Here is an 8,699-nt window from a genome sequence, read left to right as displayed (position 1 = left end):
AACATATGAAAAGCATATTGATACATGTGCAGATGTATTTTAATGTGGCAAAGCCAGGATTTGAACCCGAAGCATGTCCTTAAATGTGTACTTTATACTGTGGTCCATATATTAGTCTGTAAAATTTACAGCTTAAAGTTTATATACTTCTTATGCAAGAATATTAATTCAGTTATTTTAGAAAGCATTGGTCCTTTCAATAAAGTACTGAAATACTTCTTTTTAAAAAAACTCAAAAAAAAAAAAAAAAGATGGAAGAAAGAGAACAAACAAGATGGAGGATCAGGTAGAAGTGTAGTGAGGAGCTCCATCAGCAAAAACACAGAATACCGGACCAAGCAGGCTCAGGGGATGGTTTTCAGAACTCTTGAATAACATATAAAGGAATATTTAGAAGGTTAGAAATTTTATGCTAGGGAAATTTGTAGCAGACGCAAGAAATCCATTGCTTTCTAATTCAAGACACTCAGCTGCTCCTGGAGCCACCATCTTGGGAAAGAAAAAGCAGGGGAAATATCAGAGCAGCCACAGATGCCTGACAGAACAGTGGAGATAAAGGTGTGGACACTCTTTGTTGTTGTTGTTTTTTGTTTTGTTTTGTATCTGTTCATTGGCTGCACATCTCCATTTTGGTGACTAGAGGGGGTGACTGAGCTAGTGGACACCCCACCCCCACCCCTGGAGGGTTCTACTACGTATGCGCACAGATCTCCTCAAAATTTAAAGTGACAGTTTCCATTAAAACCAAATGGCAGTACAAAACACCCACAGCCAGCCCTGAACTGTTTATCAATAGGAAAAAGGCCTGAATGGGGGTTGTGGAGCCAGACAGGCAGACTAAAAAAGAACCATCTCCTGATCACATCTACCTGGAGACAATCATAAAGCATAAAAAATGCCAAAATACACATCCAAGTATTAAGGACACAGATAACTCCTGAATATGCTCAAAAAACAGAAACAGATGACCATATCAGCACATGTCCAGAAACAAGATAAAGTGACTGAGGCAAATGAGCTGGAAGTAGACCTAGACACCTTACTGGAAGATGGGCAGGCTTTGAAAATGCCTGAATAGGAATTCAGAAAATTTATTATAAAATGTATCAAAACATTATACAATGGAGTTGAGAAAAATAAGGAAGCAATCAGGAAAGTGCTACAGGAACAATCAAATAAGATAGATAACAGCATTGGAAACAATTCAAAACCTACAGAAAGAGGTAAACGATTAATAATAGAATATCAGAAATGGCTAATACACAAAAAGGGCAAAGGAGTAGAATTGAAGAGACAGAAGGCAAAACTAGTGAGCTAGAAGATAAATCTCTCAATACTACTAAGATAGAAGATCAATCACAACAAAAGATTAAAAAAATCTGAAGAAGTCCTAAGATTCATGTTGGATGACACGAAGAGGAATAACTTAAGAAAGGTGTACACCAGGGTTGTGTTCTTTCACCATACTTATTCAACATGTATGCTGAGCAAATAATCTGAGACGCTGGGTTATATGAAAAACAAACAAACAAACATGGCATCAGGATTGGAGAAAGACTCATTAACAACCTGCGATATGCAATTGATACAACCTTGCTTGCTGAAAGTGAAGAGGACTTAAAATATTTACTGATGAAGATCAAAGAGCACAGCTTTTGGTATAAATTACATCTCAATGTAAGGAAAACAAAAATCCTCACCACTGGACCAATAAAAAACATTCTTATCAATGGAGAAAAGATTGAAGTTGTCAAGGACTTCATTCTTCTTGGGTCAACTATCAACACTCACAGAAGCAGCTGTCAAAAAATCAAATGACGCATTACATTAGGCAAATATGCTGCATAAGACCTTTTGAAAGTGTTGAAGAGCAAAAATGTCAGCTTGAATACTAAGGTGCACCTGACCCAAGCCATGGTATTTTCAATAACTCCATATGCATGTGAAAGCTGGACAGTAAATAAGGAAGACCGTAGAAGAACTGACACAATTTGAGTTAATGCTGTTGGAGGAGAATATTGAAAGTGCCATGGGCTTCCAAAAGAACAAACAGATCCGTGTTGGAAGAAGTCCAACCAGAGTGCTCCTTGCAGGCCAGGATAGCCAAACTTCGTCTCTCATACTTTGGACTTATTGTCAGGAGGGATCAGTCACTGGAGAAGGATATCATGCTTAGTAGGATGGAGGGTCAGAGAAAAAGAGGAAGAACCCCAATGAGATTGATTGGCCAGGTGGCAGCATTGATGGGCTCAAGCGTGGCAACAATGATGAGATTGGCTCAGAATCAGGGATCGTTTTGTTCTGCTGTGCATAGGGTCACTATGAGTTGGTACCGATTCAATGGTACCTAACAACAACAACAATAAAAACATCCAGAATAAATAGAAGCTAAGGGATTTTGCCAAAGACAACCCTGCTATGAAAAACATCCCAAAGGAAGTTCTATAAACTGAGAATCAACAAGAACAGACAATTGGAGAATGACGCATGTGGCAGCATCACCCTGGACTCAATCGACAAATGGAAGAGTTAAGAACAGAACAAAATTATAAGAACAGAGGATATGGGAGGTCAGTCTATGATCAAAACAATTACAATGTGAAAAAAGGTAAACACAGAGGAACAGAGATCCAGGTAGGGAGAAGGTCAGATAGATTACAGGATCAAATAGACTGTCTTAAATGGAGGGAAGAGTTAATGGAATATAATGTAACCGCAACAGTGGGGTTGGGGTAGGGGGTTTAGTTCAGGAGTTAGGGACAGCAATACAAGAAAGGGGACGAGGTGGAAGAACGATAGGTAGGGGAACACTGAGAGAGGTTTGCATGAAGTGGGACATAGGTAAATAGTGATGCATGCTCAGCCTGGGAACAACAGGGCTCTGTGATACAGGGAACTAAGCATAGTTTGAAGAGGGGAAATAATACTAAAATGCTTGACTGTCTTATGAACATTGGTTTCCCTTGCCTACTATTGTAAAATAGACACTTGAGTGGGATAGAAAGCAATGTTGGGAAACACGATTACAGAAAATTTGTAAGCCTGTCTTCAGCCTGTGACTAATTGGAATACCTAAAAGGGCTTCTAGAACTTGCCCAGTAAAATAGGCCTCTTGTAAAGCTTTGCACAGTATAGGACCTTAGGTGGAATACTGAGTCCCTTCCAGAACTTTATGAGGTGGGCCATTCCCACTAGCAAGGACAAGCAGACCAGCCTGGAACAGCTAGAGCAATAGAAGATATATCTTCAAAAAAAGGTCATCAGGAAAAATCCAAAACAAAAATGTCAGCATGACTGGCTACTACAAGAATAAGCAAGCTGTCCGCCAGGAAGCCATCAAGGCAAGCAATCAAGTTCCTTCAGCAGAAACTCCCCTCTAAGACTGAAACTCAAAGGGAACACATGAACAGGCATGTAAGCTTCTTGGCGACCACATTGGTTTACTGGTGAGTGGAAGAGGGGAAAAGGCAGCAATGAAGAAATGGGCTTATTTCAACCACGTTCCATTGACTCTCATTGACCTGGAGATGAGAGAGAGAAAAGGAAGGGCTGGTTGGTCCAAAGTGTGGTGAGACCTGAGGACACTTGAGACCATGAACAAGGACGTAGCCACAAAGGGCTAAAGCTGACAGTGAAGTATTCAGCTGATATAAATTAAGTGAGGGGAGATGTAAAAGAGCACCCAAACTTGCAGACAATACCCATTTGACCTAGTCTTGATGGCTTGATAATTAGAACTTGACTAGAGGAAGATTTGTAAGAGGGGAAACATGCTGTGCAGCAGATTTGCACTGGGCAAATCTGCTGCACAGGAACTTTTGAAAGTATTGAAGAGCAGAGATGTCAGCTTGAGGACTAGGGTGCGCCTGACCCAGGCCATTGTGTTTTCAATAGCCTCATATGGATGCGAAAGCTGGACAGTGAATAAGGAGGATCGTAGAAGAATTTATGCCTTTGAGTTGTGGTGTTGGAGGAGAATACTGAGGGTGCCATGGACTGCCAAAAGAACCAATAGATCTGTTTTGGAAGAAGTGCAGCCAGAGTGCTCCTTGGAGGCCAGGATGGCTAAGCTTCGTCTCTCCTACTTTGGACATATAGTCCGGAGGAAACAATCGTTGGAGAAGGATGTCATGCTGGGTAGGGTGGAGGGTCAGAGAAAAAGAGGAAGACCTCCAACGAGATGGATCCGCCAGGTGGCATCATTGATGGACTCGGGGGTGGCAGCGGTGGTGAGGTTGGCCCAGGATCGAACATTGTTTCGTTCTGCTGTGCATGGAGTCGCTATGAGTCGGTTCCGACTCGATGGCACCTGACAACAACAACAAGAGGAAGATTACAAAAAAAGATTTTTTTGATAAAGGAAACAAATGCAAATTGGTACAGTTTGATGAACCTGACCTAAATACTCATAGAGGTAGTAAGTCTAAATATCAACAGAGAGGGAAAGAGTCTTCACATCAAGTATCAATGCTATCCCCTGTGTACACAGGGTAGATAGGGACGGGCAACTTAGACATTGGCTACCTAACATGAGGGGGCAATAAAGGCACGAAGTGACTGGCTTACAAGATTTCAAGTGGGAGTTTAGTTTAAGTGTATAGTGGGGAAGAAAGGGTTCCCACTGAATAGTTTTCATCTTGTCTAGATGGGTCTGGTGAAAAGAGATGGGGATAAGATTTGTATGATTCAATAGTGAATAATTGTTATTGTGAACTAATTGCGACTGTCACAATTGTAAAGGGAGAAGTTTTGTAACAAAAACAGGGGAGTGGTTAATCTTACAGACCAGAAATAGAGGATTTAGGACCATCAAGGGAGAAGAGCACAAGCAGAATGTGGCATCTTATCCAAAGGAGCAGCGACGCCAGAGACGGAGGCAGAGATGGGGTCATGGAGCGGGGAGCAGCTGAGAACTTCATGGGAAGAGAAGGGACTAAGAGATGGTGGCCAGGATCAGACTTGCAGAATGTGCCCTCTGGAGGTGTAAATTATTATATATGCTTGAGTGTTGTTGTTGTTGTTGTTTTAAAAAAAGCTAAAGTGAATAGAAAAATACTGTTAATTGGTTAATTGATGGTACATGGAGAGGATTATAATCATTGTAATGAAACAAGGTGTATGATTTGTTGAATGTAAAACTGATGATCTGCCCTGTAAACTTACACTCAATCCACAATAAAAATCTTAAAAAAAAAAAAAAGATGGAAGGAATAGAGAGTCACTTTACCAATGATAATTGGTTGATGTACAACCATTTTAAGAGATGATCAATAACTGATGGTATTGAAGAAAGAAATCTAAGATGCACTGAAGGCATTGGTTTAAAAAAAAAAAAAAATTCTCCGGAAGTTGAGAGAATACAAATTGAAAGGTTTCAACAAACTGATGCACCCTTGAAGGTACTCACTTATCTATGATAAGAAATTTGGGAGACATCTACCTGGACAACCAATTGGAAAAGATTTTTTTATGTGTGCCCATAACAAAGAAACATAATCCACTGGAATTAGGACGTTATAGAATAATATTATTAATATCACATGCCTTTATAATGTTGTTAAACATAATTAAAATACAATTGCAGAAGTACATTGACAGCTGCCCGAAATTCAAGCAGGACTAAGAAAAGAATGTCAAATGGATTGTGGCTGAAAGCAGAAAGATGTTTGATTGTGCTTTATTAAGTATGCAAAGATATTCAACTGTGTGAATCACAATAAACTATGAATAACATTACAAAAAAATGGGAATTCCAGAACAATGAATTGTACTCATGAGGAACCTGTACATAGATTAAGAGGCAGTCATTAGAATAGAACAAAAGGAAACAGTGGTTTTAAATCAGGAAAGGCGTGAGTCAGGGTTGTATCCTTTCACTGTGCTTATTCAATTTGTATGCTAAGAAAATAATCTGAAAAACTGGATTATAAGAAGAAGAACGTGCCATCAGGATTGGAAGAAGATTCATTAACAACTTGCAATATGCAGATGACACAACCTTGCTTGCTGATGAAGATCAAAGAATATAACCTTCAGTATGAATTGCACCTCAGTGTAAAGGAAATGAATATCTTCACAACTGGACTAATAGCATCATGATAAACAAAAAAAAGATGGAAGTTGTCAAATATTTCATTTAGCTTGGATCCACAATGAACAGGACATATTGTATTAGACAAATCTGCTGCAACAGACCTCTTTAACATGTTAAAGAGCAAGGATGTCACTTTAAGGACTAAGGTGCTTAGTCATGGTATTTTCAATCACCTCATATGAATGTGAAAGTTGGACAACAAATTGGAATTATGATATTGGCAAGAAATATTGACTACACCATGGACTTCCAGAAAAACGAACACATCTGTTTGGGAAGCAGTACAACCAGATTGCTACTTGAAAGTGACTATGGTGAGACTTTGTCTCTCACACTTTGGACATGTTGTCAGTGGAGACCAATCCCTGGAGAAGGACATCATACTTGGTAGAGTGGAGGATCAGTAAAAAAGAAGACCACCAAAGAGATGGATGTTACAGTGACAACAGTGGGCTCAAACATTACAATTATGAGGATGGTACAGGAGCCAGCAGTGTTTCGTTCTGCTGTACATAGGGTCATTATGAGTCATAACCAACACAAAGGCACCTAACAATGACTACAGCAAACAACAACAATTGTGTAGTTGTTGTTATTATGTGCCGTCGAGTAGGGTCTGACCCATCACAACCCTGTATAGGGTTTCCTAGGAGCAGCTGGTAAGCTTCAACCGCCAACCTTGTAGTTCAAACGGCTTTGCAGTCTGGAGCATTAACCCACAGCGCCACAGTTGGAAACCATGAATTAGAAGAAATAAGAAAAAGAGTTGACCTTAAATTAAATTTTCTGCCATTCATGTCACTATCTTAATTCAGCAAACTCTGTAACATAGACTTCTAGAATTTTATCTATAAAATGTGAGGGGCCTTCACTGAAGCTGTGGAATCAGGTTCTAGCTGTTTCAAGCATGAAAGGACATGTGAGGGACAGGAAATAATGTCCATTGCAGTAAGAAATCACTTTGCTTTGTTTCCCAGTCTTTTCTGCCGTGTTTTCCTCAGTCTCAATGCCCTGAGAATGTGTTTCCCAAATAAAACAATGAGCATGTAATCTTTGCCCAAGGCTCTGTTTTTTAGGGAACCCAGATAATTAAAAAAAGCTATACACCTTACAGAGTTGTTAAGAAGGTTAAACTTGATCCTGGCATGCAAGGGGCACTCAAAAATATGTAATTTAATCCATGCTTGATGGTCTTTCAGGCAGCAGGATAGGTGCTAGAATGGGTGCATGAGAACTCTGTAAAGCACAGAGAATATAGAAATATATGTGTATATTTTCTGTCGTGTCTGTTCTGAAATTTTGTGGGTTGCATTACTGCATGGCCAACTAAATCTCAGCACCAAGTGAAAACAAGACCTCTCCATGTGCAGCCTCTCTGACAAAGTATACACAGTAACCCTCTGTACTAGAAGGTAGGAGGATTTTCTTTCTGATTCAGAAAACTGGTCTTGTGCAGTTTGAGTGGAATCCTTCTACATGTGGAAAAGTTCTGCAAATCCATATATTGAATCTACAAATCATACACAGCTTGTGATATACCACATACAAGTATACATCTAGGAGAAATTATCCAAAATTAGCAGTTCTGCTAGTTCCAACACTGGGAAATCAGAGGTTACTGTTCTTTTTAGAACAGAAGGCATACACACTCAGGGCATATGCTTTTTGCATCTGTTCCTACTTTGCATTTGTGGTTCAGGTACATGACGGTAGATAGCTGGGGAAAGAGTAGAACAGTTTGCCAGTCCCTGGATCCTGTAGATTTGCCTACTCTAGTAGTCCTGGTATTGCTCAATAAGATAAGTATTGGACCTCAAGGCTGGTTAGAACCAAAAGGTCAACAGTTCAAACTCACAAGCCGCTCCTCAGAAACCCTATACAAGGTCACTATGAATCAGAACCAGCTGGACAATACTTAACAACAACCACAAGGGTAAAATTGGAGTCCTGATGTGGTAGTGTAGGATAAGCTCTTGACTGCTAACCATGGGGTTAGAAGGTCACACCCACCAGCTACTACTTGGAAACCCTATACAGGGTCACTATAAGTCAAACTGATTCAACGACATTTAACAACAGGGTGATTTTTCTATCTTGTCTAAGGACTGTGACACACTGAGTGAGAGGTGACTGGAGAAATATTAGGTGAAAGGTCCAAGTGATCAGTCTATTACACTATTCTGTGCAATTTGTGGAGCATTTATTACAGCCAGATAAGTTGAGGACACGTTCTTTATTAGTTCCCCCTTACACACACACACACACCACAATCTAGATAGAAGGCAACTATTAAGGGGAAAAAAATCAAATAGTCCCCATTGCCAAGCTTGCACAAAGGACAGGTGAACTAGCTCATCGTGGGTTTTTTTTTGGTTGTTGTTGTTTTTGTTTTTGTTTTTCCCCCTAAAAGGAATCAGTGAACCCTCTGCAGTAGGATCCCTAGAATGGCTGAGACTATTCTTTGCAAACAAGCACCCTGGGTGATTCTGATGTGCATTACATTTAAAAGCTTCTGATTAAATTGAACTAAATTATTATCCAGTTCAACTGTTTACATGCAGCTCCCAGGAGGAGAACTGGCAGTAAAGAAGAAAGCTTCATGATA

This window comes from Chrysochloris asiatica, unplaced genomic scaffold (genome assembly GCF_000296735.1).
Source record: "Chrysochloris asiatica unplaced genomic scaffold, ChrAsi1.0 scaffold00062, whole genome shotgun sequence".
NCBI lineage: Eukaryota > Metazoa > Chordata > Mammalia > Afrosoricida > Chrysochloridae > Chrysochloris > Chrysochloris asiatica.
This window is presented reverse-complemented; position numbering follows the sequence as displayed.